The sequence below is a fragment of the Ambystoma mexicanum genome, chromosome 4p (genome assembly GCF_040938575.1).
Source record: "Ambystoma mexicanum isolate Mex_15411 chromosome 4p, UKY_AmexF1_1, whole genome shotgun sequence".
NCBI lineage: Eukaryota > Metazoa > Chordata > Amphibia > Caudata > Ambystomatidae > Ambystoma > Ambystoma mexicanum.
This window is the reverse complement of record NC_090927.1, coordinates 1,092,691,932-1,092,713,340: the sequence shown is the minus strand read 5'-3', so window position 1 is coordinate 1,092,713,340 and position 21,409 is coordinate 1,092,691,932. Positions and strand designations below refer to the sequence as shown.

Genomic DNA, 21,409 nt, shown 5'->3' with positions numbered 1-21,409 from the left:
AATGAACAGGGCCCAAGGGACTTGGTTTAACCCATCCCCCCCCCCCCCGGATGAGGGGTCAGTAGTGGAAGGTGCCCACACGTCCATCGACACTGGAGCGGCACGCTGAGGGAAAGGGGGGTGGGGTTACAGGAAGGAATGTTGAAGTCCGCCTGGGGGGGGGGGGAGATAGTTAGGGGAAAGGTACCGGGGGGAAGTGGGTGGTACAGGATGACTTGGTTTATCTACATGTTCACTCTGGGTTGTTACAAGGGCTCAATTCCAGAGTTGATGGGTTAGGGGGAAGCTAGAGGTTGGTTTAGCCTGCCCAGAGGGGGGTGAGAGGGTAAAGGGGATTTGCGGGATCCCAACGGCAGCCACCCATTAGTGCAAGCAGAACGGTAAGATGACCATGGGAAAGAGGGAAGTACTCGGGTAACCGCCCTAAACATCGGAGGGACTTCATTCCGTGGTTAAGAGAAGGAAGGTGTAACAGTTCTTGGGGCGGGGTAAGTCGTGGGAATTGTAGCCCTCCAAGAGACGCAAGTTCGCAGGTGAGACGGGCATAATAAAATCAGGGGGTACTGCTTTCTGTTCCAATCCAACTCCCCTGGAAAGACAGGGGGCGTTAATCGCTATTCAGGACATCCCAGGCCATAGCTACAGAGGGGAACACAGAGGGTAGGAATCTGGCGGCATCTTTCCAATGGGAGAGGGGGACATATACAATGGCAGCAATCTAATCTACACCCCCAATACAGGGCAAGATGGGTTCTTGCGGGCGACACTGACCAAATTGGAGACTTTTGCCAAAGGGCAGATAATATTGGTAGACGACTTTAATCTGGCCTTGGATCCAATCCAAGAGAAGACAGGAGCGCAAGGGTGTTCCACAACCAGGTGGCGCCATCTACCTGCTTGAACAAACACATGGCCCAATTGGCGTTGGTAGATGGCTGGAGGGAACTGGTGGGTGCGGGGGAGGAGGGGGGCACGAATGCACATTTTATTCCCACGTTCATAGATCCTTCTCACGGAAAGATTACTCCTGGATTTTGAGGTCACTATTGGGTAGGGTTGGGGGGATAGAGCTATGAGCGATTGCCCCATCAGACAATGCGCCCATACCGATTACCTTAAACATGGGGAAGAACGAACCAGGCCTATGGCAGTGGAAGTTCTCTATCCACATCCTTAAGGGTGGAGTCCTATGTTAGGACAAAGAATAAAATCTTGGATTACTTTGTACTTAACGCAACAGAGGGTGTTACAGGATCAGGTGCTGTGGGACGCGTCTAAGGCTACATTAAGGGGGAAGCTCATTGTGATGAAGTGCCAGAGGGACAAACAACTAGGTCTCTTGCAGGAGGAATTGGAAGCTAATGGCTCAAATGGCAAATAACGCTGGGAGTACACTGCAAAGGGAATATCGGCTGATTAGGAGCCAATTAGATATTTTGCAGGCTAGAGCTGCAGAGTGTTCTTTGCTCTACCTCCAACAGAGGTATTATGTCAAAGCCAATAAGGCGGATCGTTTTTCAGCGAGGTTGATTAGGAAAAAATAAGCGTCAAGGACAATCCTTAAAATAAAGGTGGGGGGGCAAGAAAGCAATGCTCTACCTGACATAATTTTGGTCTTCACAGAATCAGGTCTTCTAAACATCAGATTCCCCTGAGGAGGGAGCCCAAAAGGAATACCTGTTCCGGTGCCCTCTCCCTAAAATCACCCCTCAAGAACGGGAAGAACTTGAGGGAGACATTACTCCTGAAAAAGTAAGGGTGGCTATAAGCTGCCTTGCCATCAGGAAAAGCTCTGGGCCCCATCAGCTTTCCAGCATGCTTCTACAAAACCTTTAGGGAGGCACTGATACTGCACTTAGTCCAGCTCTTCAACTCTTTTTGAGGGGCGGGGGTCAGGGTGTATAACCCCGACAATGGAAGAAGCCATGGTTGTGCTGCTCCCAAACCAGGTAAGGTTGTCACTATGCGGTTTGTACCGGCCGATTGCCCTTATTCATCTAGGCTCAAAGATCTATACAAAGGTTCGGGTGTCACGCCTGGATAAGCTCCTCCCCAAACTGATTGATCCCGACCAGTCAGGATTTATTAGGCATAGGCAGACCTCGGATAACATTCAACGGGTCTGTCATCTGATTGAAAAAGTAAATAAATCTTGACCGGGTCCAATGGTCGTTCCTCTTCCATACCATGTAGGTTATGGGATTCAGTTCTAAATTCCTTTCAATGGTAAGAGCCAACTACCGAGCTCCAGCCTTGCGCCTGGCTATCAACAGGCAACTTTCCCAGAGGATCCCAGTCTTACGAGGCACTAAGCAGTGTTTGCCTGCTCTCCCCGCTCTAATACACCATCCACCTGGAGCTACTCTTGGCCAGCATTAGAGCCTCCCCGGATATTGGGGGGATTCCTTTGGGGGAGAGGAGCATAGAGTCGCAGCGTTTGCTGAGGACATGCTCCTGTTGATACGAGAACAAGAAACCTCATTTGCAGGGATCTTACAGGAACTTCTACTATTTGGGGAGGTGGCAGGGTTAAAAATAAATGCCCACAAGTCAGAGTTATTAAACGTGACCGCCCCCTCAGAAAAGGTTCAGGAATTGCAGGATATAGTACCCTATAGATGGGCAGAAACATGCATTAGATATTTGGGGGTCCAGATTACTGGTTCTCTTGGTGCTCTTTACCTTGCTAACTACCCGCCTTTAGCGGAAAAGCTGCACCGGCTGCTGGCAGAATGGGTGCCCTTATCACTATCCTGGATGGGGAGGATAAATGCCCTTAAAATGGTGATTTTGCCAAAAATCCTGTACTATTTCACGGCCCTGCCAAAGAAGGTTCCCCAAGGTTTCTTCAGGACCATTCAAAAACATGTGGGGTCATTTATTAGGAACCGCAAGAGAATCAAGTAGCTATGCAGATGCTAATATCTCCCAGAAGCAAGGGAAGGCTGTGAGCGCCAAACTTCCACCTCCATTTCCTTGCAGATCAAATCAGTGAGCCGGGATTTGTTCAGGGGCGCCTGCGGGAAGGTCTGGTGTGGAATGAACAAAGCGGTGGTGGGCTCGCAGCTGGACCAGGTGTTGTGGCGACCCAAGGGGGATAGAAATGCAAACATGTACCATAGCAGGATAGGGGGCCTAGTGGGGGACTCATGGTACGAGCTGGTGCAGAGGGTGAACGTGACCACCTTCACATCCCCGCAGACGTCGATGACTAGGAATCCACAGTTCACAACGGGTATGGAAACGGGTGCCTTCAATGGGTGGAGGTGGCAGGGTTCCGCAAACTACGTGGCATGTTCGCGGTTCAGGACATTAAATCCTTTGCACAGTGCAAGCAGGACTTCAGGCTAGATGGGGGGTATCACTACCCTTAAATGAGGAACTGGCTTACGAACCAAATGGTCCTCAGTGGCCACCAGGGATCTCTCGCCCTTTGAACGGTTCGTAACAATGGACATGACGACAGGCATTTGTTAGGAGCGTTATATGGGATTATAGCAGAAGGGGTAAGGAGCCAGGCATGGCACTATATGGAGCAGTGGCAAACTGCAATTGGGCAGCCGCTGGAGGGGGAACTTTGGACTCCGTTATGGGCAGATATCCCGAAGCGCACGCAGGCCATCCAGATTCAGGAGATTTGGGTTAAGATAATGGTCCAATGGCCTCTCACCCCAGAAAAACTACATACATTCTAACCAACTGCGTCAGGGCCCAGCTGAAGGGGATGTGGGGGAGTGGGATTGTGGAAGCATATCTGGTGGGAATGCCCAGTCATACAGCCTTATTGGGACATGACCTGTGCAGCAATGAATAGTAATTTTGGGAGTCAGATGCCAGACAACACAAGGATGGCCATCCTGTAAATTGGCAGGGTTCGGGAAAATCTACCCTCGAAAGCTCAAAGAAAGACACACATTATCCTGATAGTGGCGGCAATGCTTGTGGTGGCACACGAATGGAAACAAAAAGCTGCCCACACAGAACACAAATGGGTTAGTAAAATCTGGAACTTTGTGGCACTGGAGTGGATGACATATTCGATTCAAGGGTGGGGGGTCACCAAAAGGTTTCTCTCAGACTGTGACATTGTCCTGCATCACCTGCAGCGGGACTCGGGGGGCGCACGATGCCTGAGGAAAATGAGATTGCTGGGCTGGTGCGAGCACTCTCTCCACTTGGAGAGGGCACCTTCACAGGAAGCTGGAGGGAGATATGGCTGAAGTTTCTAGGGGAGACGAGGACTATGTGGGGGGGGGTTCTCAAGCGGTGCAAGGGCCCATTCAACGGCTGGCAAGAGAGCTGACCACTCACAGAAACTTGGTAACGGGAGCCATCTACATACTTTATGTAGTCAGGGGCATGGGGGGGCAGGACTGGTTACATGTGTTGGGATCAAGAGGAGGGAGAGGGGAGAAGGTTGGGGGCAAGAAGGGGTGGGGAGGCGTGTTACATGTGTTCTTACTGTTGAAAATACCAATAAAAAACTTTTTTTAAGTGCCTTGTTACTGTGCTGCCCTCATCAGCCAAAATCAGCTCCCTGGCCAAACACAAACACACCCACATTATTTGACTCAACATTCATTCACTTATTCACACACAGCATTCACTCACCTCATTGCATGAGAGGATCATAGGTGACCTACCCCATACATTTTATATCCCCCTGCACCTGTTCCAAATAGGCACAGGGAAATGTGTTTTCCCCCTGTGCTTTGAAAGTGCACCTCTTTTGACAATGCCCAAAACACTTCCACCCTTTGATTTGCGCAGTTTTGCATTTGGTCGGAAAAGAGCACCTTAACGTGCACACCTATGATGCACACATTTAAATGTCCTTTGTGCTCAGTTCACCACTTTTTTGGCGCAAGTGTAGTGAATGAGCATCCCGTCATTTGCACCAAACACGTTTTAAAAATCGTGGCACGATGGTTTATCCCTACTGATCACTTCTTTGTGCTATACATTGATTTCAGAGAGTGTGGTTCGAGGTGTCAGAGGTGAATTAGGAATGGGAAAGGACACACGAGAAGGAAAGGGTGCACGGAGTTTTTACTGTTTCCACAGTAAGCAACCGCAGATTTGCTCATGAGCAGGTATTAAGTTAAATAGCATTAGCTCCAGAGCAGACACTGTGACCGGAATCGCCCATCGTACGTACTGTGCAGAGCAGGCATTGTGTCTGTAGTTATAAGGCCCAGGGCAAGTATTCTGTCAGGTACTGTGACTGTCACCAGCATCCCAGATCCGGTACTGTGTCAGTAATTATTTGCCCCAGGACAGGTACTGATGCAGCTGAGGAGCAGGCACGACGTACTGTATCGGAAATCATTAGCTCCAGAGCAGGTATTGTGTCTGCACTCATTCGCTGCAGCCAGAGCATCAGCACTAGACAAGGTAGTGCGTTTCGATATTCATCAGGGTGTTTTGTATGTGTCTGCAGCCATTAGACCTTGAACAGACACTGTGCCTGCATTTATTATTCACAGAAAGGTCATTAGACCCAGGGTAAGTACCAGATCTGCAGCCATTAGCCCTGGGGAATCATTTCTTTCAGAGTAGGCATGGAACTGGAGGCAGTGGCAAGTCTGTAATCTGTCGCAGCAGGTATTAAATATAAAGTCCCTAGCACAAGACCACGGCCTGTGTAGCTGCATAGCAGTTACAGCTTTCTGCGAGCATGCCAGAGCCTGAACTGTACCGTAAATGAGCTTCGGAGCAGCTACTGTCTCTACAATACCAACAGCAACCAGCTGTCCTGTGTCATTTCAACACCGGATGTTTAGAAAGTCACGTACTTACAATGTTTAATTTGAACATATGATACTACAATACAACTAATGAAAGCTTCGCTTACCAATATAACTACAAAGGAGTGAGAACGTCTAAGTTAACGGATGCTAAGAAGAAACGCATATAAAATTCACTACAAGAGCTAGATCCCGTGCACTCACCTGATGTGACTGGAATCAGGAAGTGAGCTTTCCGTAAACGGAGGCCTTCTATTGCTTTCATTATCAATGACACATTTAAAGTCCCTACGAGACCCGATTGTATAGTGTGTTCCTTTAAAAGTTTGCCGACATTTTTTAAAAATGCCTTTATTGTTCATGACATTTCCACGTATTTCTGTTAAGTCGTGTGACGTTTACACGTAGGACGTCCAAACTCCAAATGTTTAGGAAGAGAATCGCGGAGGAAGGAGGATTCCATATCTTGTAGAGGGAGGTATTTATTTTTTATTGTGTATAAGGCGCTTATACGTCTCGGAAGTGTTTCGAAGCGCCAGGTATATTTAGGTGCCGATGGGTTTGTGCAGCAACAGCGGATATTTGTATTTCTTCTTGGCTGGTATTATTCCCATCCCTCCACCCCAAACGTAAGTTATTTATGGGTGTGCTGCACGCTGAGGGAATTTCAGGGCAGATTTCGGCTGCCAGCAGCAAGTCGGATTATATGCGAACTTTCTCCACCTGACTTTCACTGTTAAAACAGCAAGGAGCTCGCCCAGTTGGAAAGTAAGCCCTGTGCTGATCCCATGTTTACCTCAGCCGCATGCTTGTTTCTTTTTCTGTACTGCTACGGCGGCATGAAGTTCCCTTAGCATGTTTTCTGTAACTCTACTGCCTTTACGAGGTGAGGGGTTTTGATTTGAGCATTGCAGGGAGATGTGTCTAACTTTACCGCTCAGTGCTGCCAGGCAGTGCGTTGAGCTGTACCGGTCAGAGTCTGTTTGTACTACAAGATGTCTTTCTTGACAACTCCCCCCCCCCCCCCCAATACAGTGAAAATGCAAACTCTTATGCAGTCTTGTCAGCAAGATAACATTTGAGTATTTCGCCTTAAAAATAGCCATACTGTAGGCAGAGGTCTTCAATCTGTGGGGCGCATGATCCAGGAGGGTGAGAAAAGAGAAACAACTTTTTTTTTTGCCTCACTTAACTGTGTATGGTGAGCCACTGCCCCCCCCCCCCCCATGCACATGCTCAGTGTGGCGTGATGGGACGTGGTCACGAAAGAAGAAATAAATGCAGCCTGGACGTGAGCTTTGCTGCATTTGGATCGGGCGTCCAGGCTGCGTTTTTGCTTCCTGCTGGTGCTGCCAGCGTCTTCTTGCCTGGTAAGGGATGTCGCTTCTCGGCTCATCCCCGCCCCCCACACCGAAGTTGGAGGGGGTTCCGGGAGGCGAGCGTTTCAGGTCTTTCCCAGTCCCTCTGGTTCCCTCTCCCCCTTTGGACACACGGAGGCAAGCAGGGGTGCTGCATCACTGCAATGCTGGTCCCCCTGCGCCCCTCTCCCTCTGTGACCCCACTTTCGGGGCAACAGGGGAGAGGAGGCGAGCGAGGATGGAAGCACGCATTGCCGGTGTTATATGAAATCCGGCTACCCCGCAGCAGATTTCTGGCCTCCAACAATCTGCCATGGGGGGGGCCGGATATCCTACCACACCGGCCCCCCTGCCCTGCTTTGGCTGCCCCTCTACCTCGTCACCCCTTTGGTCCATGGGACAGCTGTGGCTGGGCTTGAGTTAACCATCAGATGTCTGGGTGGATCTCGGGACCTGGCCTGCCTCAGCCTCATTTACCAAGCCCCCAGCTTCGCAGAGGGAAGCTGGGGGCTCTGTGAGCTAATCTTTGCGGTGTTCCTTTCCCCAGCCGTCACTCACACATTTCCTGGTTCTATTTGCTCATCCCATTTTTTCTCTTATGGCCTGAAAGGGACACCAAAGGAATAAATGGGCCATGATCATCACTTTGGCAGGGAGGAGCTGGGGGTGGGGGGATCACTAATGAAAGCAGGCATTCTACATGCTGGACACATTATTGTTGTTCAAATGTTCATTTTACACGTTCATAGGAGAAAAGTCATTTCCAAACTCAAAAACGCTGCTGAAACATGGGTTCAATGTTTTCTTTGAGATGTTTATTTTTTTTAGCAGCCCACCATAATCTTTATAGAGCTGCAGCGAGGGCCGTACTGGATGTTATGGGTCCTGAAGACCGAGTTAATGGCCAGAGCGAAGCAAGAGCCTTTATCAAGGTATGAGGGACCATAATGCCCGGTTAGGCCCTAGCTACAAGTCTATAAAGCTATTAGAACATCCTCAGTTTTTTTTATTAAAGTACAATAAATTTGACCTGTTTAATTGAAGTAGAAAAAATGGCCAAATGATACATAAATGTTGCAGCCACATTGGCTTGGTTGTGCTTTTTTTTATTTTTTTATAGGGTGGTGGAAGGTGATTGGGTGGGAGGAGTATGCAATTGTGTTGCCTGCCCAGTATTCTAATTAAGCACATTTCACTACAAGAAATGTAAGCCTTGCACATTCACGGAGTAGCAAAACATTTCCAACATGCATCTGCACACACATAAACTTAGCATACACATAATCAGCTTACATTTTCAAGTCCTTCTTCTCCATTACTCATTCCCCTACAACGGTGCACTGAGGACGTCGGGGCAAGGATGCATGTTCCTTTATTGCGGCGAAAAATGCTAGAGGGCACGTTCCACACTACTAAAACATTCAGCTTCTCTTTCTCGCCAATTCGAAATGCTTTAATTGCTAATGTAAAGTGTTTCTTCCTGCTTCATTTGAGTTGGCTCGGCTATGTGGCACAAGTTGGTTCAGAATGTGTAATCCGGAACGGAACGAGTTGACACTTTCCGTTCCGAAATTACACAGACACCAACACGGCCACTTCACAGCCTTAAATGGGCAGCGGCGAGACCAGAGGTCAGCACCTGAAATTCAAATTGCGGGCTGAAAATCAATCTGCGGGCTATACCAGTTTGTATAGCCCGCAGATTGACCAATCACGACAGTCAAAAAAAACCCTCTAGTGTGTTTTAATTATAAAGATGTTTTGTTTATCATCCTCGTTAATCGCAAATAAATGCTTCCGTTCTGTTCTGCTGACGGCAGTTATTAGGAAATTACACTGTGTTCATGGGTGCCAAATTATGGTTTCACTATAGAGGCAGAAATACCCCAACCCATTGCCCAGGCCAACCCATCCCTTGGCCAAACACATTTTATAGAACTTTGACGTTTTGCAATTACTTATAAAAAAAAAAAAACATTTCAATTAACAAGTTTTGCATTTGGTAAAATTCAACATTAACACATTAAAAGAAACGAGAACAATATACCGATGCATATATAATGTCTCATCAACAGTCTGTCAACCTGCTGATCTACCCTGGTAGCCATCTACTATAGACTGAGTCTATGCATCCCTTAATGTACTAAAATCACAGCATTACCAACAGTTCTTTGGGTGCACCACTGCCATAGGAGTGATTTAAAGTGCAATTCATGTATATCTTTCTACTGTGGGTGCAAGGCCTTCACCTGCGTGGGGCGCCATATGTTGCAGAGAAGCCAGGGGCCCTCGTATCTAGTGTGGCAGCCGCAGCAGTGTCTGCTGCTACTTAGTAAAAGCTAAATGGCTATTACTCGATGTTTCCGAAAGTTAGCTGGGTGGGATAACACTACCGTGTCGGATTCTATGCAAGATAGGTAGATGAATGATTAGAATGCCAGCAGGCTGGTCTTCTCAACTGTTCTAGTCAGGGAATAGAAAGGGTAAAATATAACAAGCTAATGCTCTTTCTCTTGCTCTATGATTGATTGTCTCTGTGACTGAGTATGAGTTACATTTTCAGATTTGCTCTCTGTTCTGTCTGCCAGCTGGGGTGGACTGCCCTATAGGGAACTTTAGAGATTTCTCAGTAGGATCCTGCACCCTAGGTCCCTTTTGTGTGCAGGGGAGGATGTGCGCTGACTGGCATAGTGCGCAAATATTGGTTCGGTCAATCTGATAAGTCTATAATATTTTTTTTATTGTACTTTTTCAATTGCAGGAACACAATGTCTCTATCATCCCATCTAGGACAGCAAAGTCCCCAGCAGCAGTGGCACCATAGAAAATCCTGACCACTATAGTAGGACTTGTAAGAATGTCTTTTTTTAAAACTACTGTATTTTGCTGTGGGTGATGGTGGGGCAATTTTAAAAGGGGATTTCAAACCTATTTTTGAGGCTGTTCCTTTCTCATGTCCAGTTTGGGGCTGTACTGAAAGTTCACGTCTGATGTGGGAGTTGCATTTACAGTGCACTGTATAATCTCTCCTGGTTTCCCATCGTTGGGTCCTGCTTACTAGCTGATGCCTAACACCCGAGAGCTGGTTTTTAACCCCTGCTCATCTAATCTTAATTTTGAAGTCTCGGGTAGACCCATGTATCCTTGTTTGTTTTCATAACAGCAGCATTGCTCCAAGCGTTGGTGTCACCTGTGCCCCAGTAAGAAAAATTCAGTGAAGCATTTGACAGAGTCACGCAGGCATGTAAGGATTTCTTTTCCCTATGTACCATTGGTTGTATTGAAGGTTTATACCGGCCCTGTGCATTGTGCATCCAGGTGTGTTTTTCACTGCCAAACTGTGGCCAAGACCATTTGAGCTAGAAATTTACGGGAGTCTTCTGAGACTTGTATCAATGTGGTGTTTTTTTAAATCCAACCAGTATTTCTGACCCATTTTTACAGAGTTTTCCCCCCCCCACCATCTTCCCCAAGCTTTTCACATGGTTCCTGTTGAGTCTTTGCATGCAGTGTTTGCCATAGTTTAAATCTTTTGGGGTCTTTAAAAAAAAAAAAGAAAAAAACAGCCTTTTCACATGGTTCGTTTTAAATCTTTGTGTGTGGTGTTTGCCATTATAAATCTTTTGAGGCATGTTTAATTTTTGAAAACTTGAGTGACTAACGTGACATGGGGGTTTGCAATGTTTTCACAGATTCAAGCTCCCTTTTTAGATTGATCGTTGGTACTAATTGAAAAGATATTTTTCACTGTACCGGGGGGGGGGCGGGTTTGATTTAGAAAGACTGCTCTGTGACTGCACAGAGCAGCGTTTCTAAATTGAACTAGCATACGTGTCAAGCCCCTGCTGCACAAGAGTGCGTGCAGGGGCTGATGGGTGCTGTGAGCCCCAGCAGAGTTATTGCAGGAGACAGAGGTGAGTTTTGGACTGTGTGAGTCTATGTGGGTATACGTGGGGAGGATTTGTGTGTTGATGCCGGGCGGAGGCAGTATGTAATATTTCCACATTTTAAAGCCAATACAAAAACGGGTGGAAAAAATCTGTCTTTTTTTTTTTGTGTTTGGGCTTTAAAATGAAGAAATATCAAAGAACTGGATCGTTTCCTAGTGCCCAAAGATGGTAGGAATCTCAAACGAAAAGCAGAAGGAGAGGTAGAAACAGGCAAAAGAAATGAAAAAACACAGAAATATGATGTCTCTCTCTTATTTGGACTTTGGGTACACATGGGTCACAGTTGCTGGAGAAGCTAGGCTGCAGTGTGTGGTCTGTGGCGCTACATTAGCAAGTCGGAAGCCAACACAATTAAGGCGGGAATTCGAAACATGCGGATTTAGCAAAAAAGACAAGGATTTCTTTGTACGGCAGCTGCAAGGTATACAAAAGCAAAATTACACTGTTAAAAATGGGCCTCAGTCCCTGAAAATGCTTTGGAAGCTTCTTACCCCATTATCTGGGCAAAAACAAAAACATTTTACAGATGCTGAGAAAATAATTCTGCTAACGATTCTCGCTGTCAACCGGGTAATGCTTGGTGACAGTGCAGCACAGAAATACAAAAATATCCCTATATCTGACAACACAATTTTCTGCAGCATCGCTGACCTGTCCTTTTAATATGGCGCTTGAAACAGTCAGTTTGCCCTATAGTTGGATGAGGCCACTAACATTTCAAAAGAAGCACATTTGATTGCTTGTGTGAGCTACTGCCATGGAAAAGAAATATTGGAGGATTTCTTATTTTGTTAACCAATTCAGGGCAGAACAACTGCATCTATAGTCTTTGACACTGTTAACTACTTCCTAATTTCCCACTGCATAAAGTGGGAGTCGTTTGTTGGTATTTACATGGATGGTGCTCCTTCAATGTGTGGTGCTAGAGCTCAATTAAAAGCAACAGTGTTGGGAGTAGCTCCACATGTATTGTGGACACACTGTGTGATACACCGGGAAGCTTTGCCTGTGTGCAATCTGGGGAATGGACTCTCAGAGGTGCTGACTTCTGTTGTAAAGATTGTACATTTTATTAAGATGGACCTCACAAGAGCCTGTCTGTTTGCCACATTATGTGTAGAAATGGGAGCTGAATGTGATGCTTTGTTTCACACGGAGGTCAGGTGGCTCTCCAGGAGAAGGGTTTTAAATCTCATTTAGGAAGTCAGGAACTTTCTCCTCGGTAGACCAGACAAAAGAAGAGCCTCTGTGAGATTCACACTGACTTGTACTGTTGGCTTACTATGGCGACATCTTTGAAAAGCTACATTTTCTAACCTCTCCTTGCAAGGCACAGAAACCACATCATTGTTTTATGGATGCAAAAATATCAGCATGAAGTGTGTGGCAGACTGAGCTGCTGTGTGGTACAGAGTGTGCTGCACACACCGCCAGGTGTACTCAGGCTGGGGATGGTTGAAATGACCTGATGAATGTGTGCTTTGATTTGTGCTTCTGGTGGTACAGGGCGCTTTGGGCTTTACTTTACAAAAGCTCCAAATTAGATTTGATGTTGTGATTCTGTGCACAGAGAATGGTTGCAGATATTGGCCATTCAAGCTAAAGGCTCCTCTAACCAACAGTGGACAGATGCCCCCCATCATTTATTTCTCCTAAGAATACTCGCGACCTGATCGCTGCTTTCACTTAGCCATTGAACACCAGCCAACAAAAAAAGAAGTGGCACCCATTAATCGTCCAGCAACTGAATTTGCATTGAAGGAGAGCCTCGACTCCCCCCACCTGTTCCACCTCGTTGAAGCTGGGGAAGATTGTCTGTGCATTGGTTTGAGATTTGTGTTATGTGAAAAGTGTACCGACAGGTACTCTGTTCTCAAATTAAGTTCAAGGTTGAAACAGCCCTAAAGGGGTTCTGTAAAGCTGCCCCCCATAAAAAGCAAACAGTCTGGCATTCAAAGACAGTAATTTTGTAGTGTAATGCTTTTGAATATTATTTTTTCACTGCTTGAAGTTAGATGCTATACCCAGGAGGCAGAGCTGTTGTATTGCTTTTAAGGAGGCAGAGCTGTTGTATTGCTTTTACGCCGTTTATTTTAAAGAACATATAGAGGGCTTATTTACTCCCTTTTTCCATTGCCTTTTCAGTTCACAGTAGGGCTAGTTGTGCCAGCCTTTATGCGCGGGGCGCAGTGTTCTAATTCCCTCCATGACTCGTGCTCTCCTCCATCTATGTTTAGTTTATGTTCAACACTTTGGGGAAATCGCTACGTGGTTTAATATATACAAATGTAAGCTTCAGGGACTCGGGATTACTGCATGTTCTAGTTATACTTATGTCGCATATTCTATATAGGTTGATGTTCCCGGAGGGTTTTTATTGCCCCTTCAATGCGGTTTGTTTTTTTCCAACCATTTTCCCTCAGCAGTTAATAGAAGATAGCTTGCCTGTAAACATTATTGAATGCTTGCTAGGGCTAATGATCACTGTCATACGTTTTTGAAAATCACTTTTTTGATTGTTATCTGGGGTGAATGCTTTTTATGGTGATGGTTTTAAAAAATAAAAAAATGTTGTGTGTCTCTAATGATGGGACCAGTTCATTCTCGTTAGATGTGGTGGCGCTTGGAGCCATTTTCTTGCTTTTCCAGATTTTTCAGCAGCCTTGTGTATCGGAGGACTGGCGTGGTAGCAGCAGTTTTCTGACCTGGGCGTGAAAGGAGTGCTGTTAATTGCTTTGCTATTTGAAAGTGGGAGGTCATTTTATTCCCTTAAGGCAGTGGTCTTCAATGCCTTTATATTTTATTTATTTGGATTTGTAGAGCGTGCTACAGCCCTCAGGCATCGAGGCGCTGTATCAGGGCTTAAGGAGGGTTACAAAGAAGCCGCCCAAAGAAAAGAACTTGTTCATATTAAAGAGTTACATGTTTCAGCACACCATGGGTTATGCTGGCCCCTCCCTCCCATTGAGTAAAAATATAGTTTCCTCCTCCCCCCTGCTCCGAACGCCTATATTTTCTATTAAAAAGTTACCATAATCCTTCAAGCCCTCCACTGCTGGGCATCCTTCGGGCCCCCTGTTTGAAGGCCACAGCCTTAAGGCACCCTAGCTGTTCAGCATACAGAGGCCCCGTTTCCGTGGGTGGGGTGATTCCTTCCCTTCCCCTTTCTAGTTCCACACAATGACTGTTCTACTGAGCAATCTGATGGCTTTCAAACCGTCGCCAAGTAGGGCATAAATGCTTCTACTGGCTTCCCCTCTCTGGCTTTAACGCTGTTGCTGCTCCAATGCCCCCACAATGTTTCACATGAATAGGTCCATGCCTTCTTCAGATAGCTTGAATGCTGTTGCTGCTCCAATGCCCCCACAATGTTTCACATGAATAGGTCCATGCCTTCTTCAGATAGCTTGAATGCTGTTGCTGCTCCAATGCCCCCACAATGTTTCACATGAATAGGTCCATGCCTTCCTCAGATAGCTTGAATGCTGTTGCTGCTCCAATGCCCCCACAATGTTTCACGTGAATAGGTCCATGCCTTCCTCAGATAGGTGCACCTGACCCTCTAAGTAATAAACTATCTACATTTATCAGGCAGTGGCGCGTGTGTGAGAAACCATGCCTCTGCAAAATCTACCCATGGCTTTTACTTTTTTGCAGGATTTCTCCACTGCTCGTGAGCCATGCACTAGTTCCGCTGTAGTGCATAATTTATGGCACAGTAGTGATGCTTATGGGGGGGAGACTTCTGACCCTTCTGGTGGATAGTGCCTTGCTCGTATTAGCAAAGGCCTGCCTGCTAAGGTGTAATATTTGCTTTTAGTTACCCCCAGTAAAGATCATTTTGGTCATGGGTTCTGTGCCTGCATACCCTCCTATATCTGGTTCCTATAATTTCCTGTACATGTTGCTGTCTGCAAGCTGGGACTCTCTCTGGTTGACATTAACATTTAAGAAACTGAAATAGGTGCTTGTCTTTTTAAAGGAGACACACAAAATGACTCTCCAACATTTTAGGTACAAGAGCTCTGCAGTTAAGAACACCCACCTCCTAATTTTATTAACGAGCAGATGAACTAGTTGAAGCCACAATGGGTAAGGAAGTTACCAGGCGTGCTTCACTCACAAATCGGGGACACAACAGACAGGAACATCCATAGCAAGCCTACTATTATAAATTAATGGTTTTGGGTACAGACGTGGTTCACAAATACTTGGAGCATACGAAATTAACTTTTTTAATTTCTTCTTTTAGGCAATAACTCAAATCATGGCACTCTTTAATGTGCTTTTCTTTGATTCCGAATTTGAGCCTTTGGCAATTCCTGGTGAAGTTAATTGTAAATGGCTGAGAAATACGTGAAGAAAAGGATATGAAGGAAGTAGTGCTTTTCTAGTCCACAGGTAAGCATTATATATTTTGTTTGTTAATCTATTTGATGTTTGGGGGTGGGTGGGTACATCTGACCTCCCTACGCAGACCCTTTTTTTACACACATACAGATGAGTGCTGCACAATGCCTACCACTCTTTTACAGCATCTCTTTCCACCAGAGTAACTCTCTAGTATAGATGGTCTACATGATTTCTCTTATGTTATTGGCAAAGTGCTATGGGTTGAATGCCCTTGGGGACTGTAGTCCAGTTCAGAGTATGTGTGCAGCTAGACTGAGTTGTGGATAGCTGCATGCGGAGGTAGGAAAGTGCCAAGGAGTGCAAGAATAAGCAAAAATCCAAGAGAGGGAGGGGGGTTGAATAGGGTCGTATTTAAGGGCAGTCACTTAATCTAGTGTACAGCTCAAGCAAAAAAGTTTGTTGTATTGATAGTCACATTTTGAAGTTTCAACTTGCCTTTTTCATATCCACAGCCAAGAAACAGTTATTAAGACACAGAAAACATTTGACGAAATAATGAAAACCTATTGTGATGCAGAGGAATTAATGAGGCCTTAAAAAGAAAGGCAGAGGAGAAAAAACAGCTACCGGTGGAATCATGCTGCTCTGTGAAACTGAAGATGCAAGTGCTCTTGTGTGTAGAACTATAAAGTTGAACTGGTGAATTTGTAGTTTGGTTCTAACTTGTACATGTTTATGTGCTATTGATTTCTGTTGGGGGTGAGGGGTGTCAGCTAGTGTTTTCTTGGGTATGGTGAATGGTCGAACAAATTGCTAGATGCTCATAGTGATATGGGGTGAAGGGATCTGCAGTCTGCCATACAGGTATCCTGTTTAACAGATTTTGTTTAGGTCACTGAAAGTGTGTATTTTAGTGCAGTGATTTGTAATTGTGGGAGTTTATTGGGTGTGATGCCATGTTAGCTAGAGGTGAGAATTGAAATGAGGGAGTTTACAGGTTGGTTCGTGACATTGTGGGGTGGATTTGTAGTTTTGTATACTAAATCTGCAAACTTAGTTAATGACATTTGAGTGCTCTAGAAAAGAAGGCAAAGATGGAAAGTGACAGCTGCAAACTTGAGGTTTTCCAGTACACTATTCATAAATCTAACTAGACTCAACATATAGTAATACCACCTGCCTTGCACACAAGGAATCAAAACCCTTTTCCTAAATCGTTTGGAAGCAACATGAAACAACTCCTCCTCATTGTCTGCAATAATCGTTCACAATTCCAAACCCATCCTGAAGTTGTCATGGGGTCCCCCAGGAGTAATCGTCCCATCCTGAAGTCATGGGCCTCATCCTGGAGTAATCCCGACCCTGAAGTTGTAATAGGGTCATCCTGGAGTAATAGAAGATCATTACTGGAAGTAATCAGAACTCATCCTGGAGTCGTTTGTGGGATAACTATAGCGTCATCTCATTTAAATGTTTTGGCCTATACACATTCTTCAGGATGGTTTCGGATGATCTCCCTGTACTAGCCATGGATTACTCTAGGATGGATTCACCAGATGCCTCCAGAATGATTCCAGGAAGATCTTCCTTTCTGAATTGGGATAACTGGCCTGGGGAAAAGCGATGGCACTTGCGCTCAAAGAATGTCGGGGCTGTAATTCAACGGAGGGCTGCCTGCTGGGAAGTGCTCTTTCTACCCCAAAGTGTCCCTGCTAAAAAGCATGGATGCTGACCGATCTACATGTGTAGGTGCTCACAGAACCGCCAAATTAAGAGTGATCAGTGCAGCAACACATTGTGTTGCTTTGAAGCACTTCTGGGAACTGGTGATTGGTTGTTACTTAGCTTGGAGCACAGTCAGTGAACAAGACTATGTGACAGCACCTGCAATCTCCTTCTTACTGACTCATTAGATGAGGAAGCAGCAGGATAGCCAAAAACCCTGCAACTGACATTGCATAACTAAGTTTGACACGTCATTTTGAAAAAAAACACTTGTCTTGTAAGCAACAAGAACAAAAATACACACAAAAACAACCATTTTACGATTATGGAATAAAACGAAAGGGAAAATAAAGCGGGGAAAGCAAAACACATATTACAAAATATAGTAATTATAAAACATGCCTGGAGTATGCATCCTAATATCCTACATTGTTTCTGTAGAGAGCGAAAAGGAAGTCAGTTAGAAATGTAAACAAAAAAAGCTTTAGTTATTTTGAAACCGGCGAGTGCTCATTGCATCCAACTGCCCATGTTGCTGTGAAAGCTATGGGCTGGCAGAAAAGGATTTAGAAGCAAGAAGTCGAGAAAAAAGGGTGAAGGGGAAACTCTGCCTTCCCGAGCCTGTCCAGGCACTGCAACCACCCACCCTGAATCTTCCCCTAGGAAGTAATCGGGATCTCTGAGGAAAAAGCAGCGCACTGAGTAGGCTCAGTCCCCAATCTCTGGTTACCAGCTTTGGGTGGCTAGGCCTTCCCTTTGATCTCACATCTGAGATTTTGATTATTCAGGTTTCATACTGGCTCTTGGGGCGGTTGCACAACCGCTCAGCTGACTGGAAAACCATCGGGTAGCAGCTAGTATTCTGCAATCTTCGGGGCCCCGCCCTCCAGCACTATGTCACGCGATTGCCAGAGGAAATAAACTTGTGCTGATCTGCTTCATAGCTCCGCCCACGCCCACCCCCTTACTAAGGGACCATTAGTCCAGCGCTCCATCATGGCAAGTAGGTTATCATAGTCATCAGCAGGGCACAATTTCAGGGCCGGACGCAATCCCCCAGTGTTTTGTATAGAACTAAACAAATATGTCTTTCATTCAAAGTGGGCAATTCCGCTGCTGTGACTCGAACCCAGGCAATCTGATTGTAAAGTTACACACAGCCGCAAGACCACTTCAAATACTTAAACAATGTTGGGAAATGTCTCATATAGTCACTTCCTTTGACATCACAGTCCAGTCCCCAACTTCTTTATTTACGACTCGATTCCTCGATCAGGGTGTCCTGCTGTTCTCCAAGCCATACCACTTCTCACTGGCCCTAGCAGGCGCTCCATACTTCTTATCCCACTATTACACACACACAGAGCTCTTCTGCTACTCTGTAATACGGGTAACGGCATGAAAACTGCACCAGCAGAGCACTTCCCTGTGGCAAAACAATTAGCCTTGTTATGAGCTCGGCAGTGTGGCCAAAATGGTAATGCAGTGGTTACAGAGTTATCACTGCATTACCATCACATTACCACACCGCCATATTATGGGTTTGGAGGTAAGTTAGAGGAAAAACATCCAGCAGAATGCTGGATGTAATTCCTCTGCCTTACAACCCAAAATGTCCAAATCGGCAGAATTACCGCAGCTGTGTTAAGTATACCAATAAAGGAAAAATAATCAATAACGGAGTAACTACTAGTGCCCGAGAAAACCCAGCTTTATCCCAATACAGAGGGCCGCAGGGAGAGCATACAAAAGACCATCTCAAAATGGCGTTAGGAACATGTTTTTAAATGGAGAAAGCATCATAGCTGATGTCATAGTATAATCATAAAAAACATCTACACTAGCATTTGATCTGTTGGTGTATAGACCAGATAGTTATCTATAAGTTAATCATTTACTATTGGTTCTTGTACAACTAATAACTACTAGGTGCAACCATCTACTGATAATGCATTTAATTCTAGCATGCTTTTGTTTGGCATTCTTCTACATCTGTTGATAAGAAGAACGTACTTCGATTCGTCGGTCGTTTGCTCATCCGACCTCAAACGCTTTTATGCAGTGCCAAATTACGTGGCGAGGAAGGAGAGATGGGTCAAACCACTATGATCCAGTTTAAAGAAACTACTAACTTGTTGTTCCCAGACCGGAGGTCTTATCTGCCCATTTGTTCGTGGTCTTGCCATCTCGTCTCGGTGTCTAGGTGCACTAACAAAGTGGCAGGCGTACTATCTAATTGGACTCGGAATGCCAATTATTCATATCACGTGCTAGAGGACCACTGTTCAGAGCTCAATTTAATCTTTTTATTGGATTTGCTATTATCCTCACGTGTGTGTGCTTTCCTTCAGCAGCCACTCAGGGCGCTGTATATTCATTCTTTATGGGATCCATTGGCACGGTAGCTTCTTGGACTTGGCATGCAAGGATATCTCAATTTCTCACTGCTACCAACTGCAACTAATTAACATTAATATTTGTATGGTGGGAGAGGCCTGGCGCTGTAAGGAATGGTGGGTTAGATCAAGAGCTCCCACTCCTTTCACCTAATATATGAATTCCCTGAGGCTTTTCCATAAAATAAACTTTTAATTTTTAATGTTGCCCTGTACATGCTTCTAATGTTTACATCGGCCCTGGAGTGGCTCTTAGCCTGACTTTGTTAGCTTCGCTGAGGAGGAGAAAAAGGCACTGTGCACTGAAGTAGCTTTATTGCTGACGCCACGTTTCCTCTCAGGAGTGTCGGGTTGTGTCAGACGTTTGGAGTGCTTTTTCGACCACAACATCGGCAATATGTCCAATAAAGTCATTTCCTGCATCAAATGATAGTACTGTATTATATACATTTTAAACCCAAATCAGCAAGTTCATTTTCTCCATTCCACGGGTGTGGTATTTGCTCCCTATCTCCTGCTGAGAGACAATTCATGAGAGAATATTTCGCATTATAAATGTTTTTCTCTCGCACAGATATGACCAAGTATTAAGGGAGTCACACATGTAAAAAATGTTATATTCTAATAGCTATTCACTTATACTACTGAGAGGTGCTAAGGCAATTGTGACACCTTGTTGCTGACTTACCTCTATTCTCAAGCGCCATATAGGTTTGGGGGTGTTTGATCGTATGAAAAGTGATTGTGGCAAACTGATCTAAAAAAAAAAAACTGCCTACATGCGATCAATTTTCATATGATCATACGTGCTTAAACCAAGCCACCCACCATCCCCCTTCCCTACTTACCTCTTGCCTGCCTGCCTGGTGCAATTCAGCCATGCAGCGTCAGATCCGTCCCTATAACACAGATCAGATCCGATGCCGCAGAGTCCCCTTTTTTTTTTTTTTTTTTGTTTTCGTCCCCGCCTACAATATTAAGGAAGCCAGGGACACCCCTGCAACGCCCCAAGGCGAATACATACCAAACATAGGGAGCGGGAGACACCCCCGCAACCTCTGCTCCACATGCTTGGTATGTATTAGCCTAATTGTTCGGTTTAATTCGATCAAATGTTACTGACCAAATTCGGTCAAATGTCAATCGGTCAAATAAAACCGAACAATTATACTAATACTGCCATATATGGGATACGTTGTGCTCTTAAGACTTATCCAAAATAATGAATGGAAACATAGTTTGGACGCTACTCGGTGTGCCACTTGCCTTACCTGTCATTATGTCATTAAAGCACTGCCACTAAGAAGCTTTGACACCAGTGGCAGCCACATTAAAAAGGCCAAAAAGTGACTCCCTTCATCCTGCTCAAACTCTATTGGAATCCAATATGGAAACCATTTTTCTGGAAATAAGAGCACTTCAACCGTTTATGCAGAACGCCAATTCTAAACTGCAACAAATTGATGAACGATGGGCAAACTTTGAAAGTAGGATTGAAGAAGTCGAGAAAAGGATTAGCGCGGCTGAAGATGTTGCTACTCGTTTCGCCCGCATGGAAGATTCAATTCATACATTACAGAAGCAAAAGGAAGATTTAGAAAACAGAAACCGCAGAAACAACCTTTACGTTTTTGGAGTGGAGGGTGAAGATGCTGCCCTATTCCTTAAGACAACTTTGCCCAACATCTTGAACTTAGAAGAATTATTTTTCGGCTTCTTGAATATACACATCTTCAATTGATTCTAGAAAAGGATAAAAGAATTGACCACCTGGTATGGAATGGACACAGGATTTTCATCTCGCAGGATGCATCTAAAATCACAGCTCGAAGAAAGGAATTACTTTCTTATCGGCCTGCACTAAAACAACTTAATGCGAG

At 45.2% G+C, this 21,409-nt stretch overlaps 1 protein-coding gene and 1 long non-coding RNA gene across 3 annotated transcripts in view; one reads left to right on the top strand and one right to left on the bottom strand.

The window, feature by feature from the left end:
• Positions 1–6,016, bottom strand: part of STX7 (syntaxin 7) — a 415,618-nt gene extending 409,602 nt beyond the window's left edge. The window contains exon 1 of the mRNA XM_069606681.1: positions 5,952–6,016. The gene's annotated coding sequence lies outside the window, so the exon portion shown is untranslated. The remainder of the gene's footprint in view (positions 1–5,951) is intronic.
• Positions 6,017–6,143: 127 nt separating this feature from the next.
• Positions 6,144–19,736, top strand: LOC138453646 (uncharacterized). Of its 2 annotated transcripts, XR_011260489.1 has the most exons (5): positions 6,144–6,225; positions 9,867–9,956; positions 10,269–10,349; positions 15,308–15,456; positions 15,921–19,736. It is a non-coding gene; the product is annotated as an uncharacterized lncRNA (long non-coding RNA). The 2 variants fall into 2 exon arrangements; XR_011260488.1 differs by lacking the exon at positions 10,269–10,349.
• Positions 19,737–21,409: the final 1,673 nt, after the last annotated feature.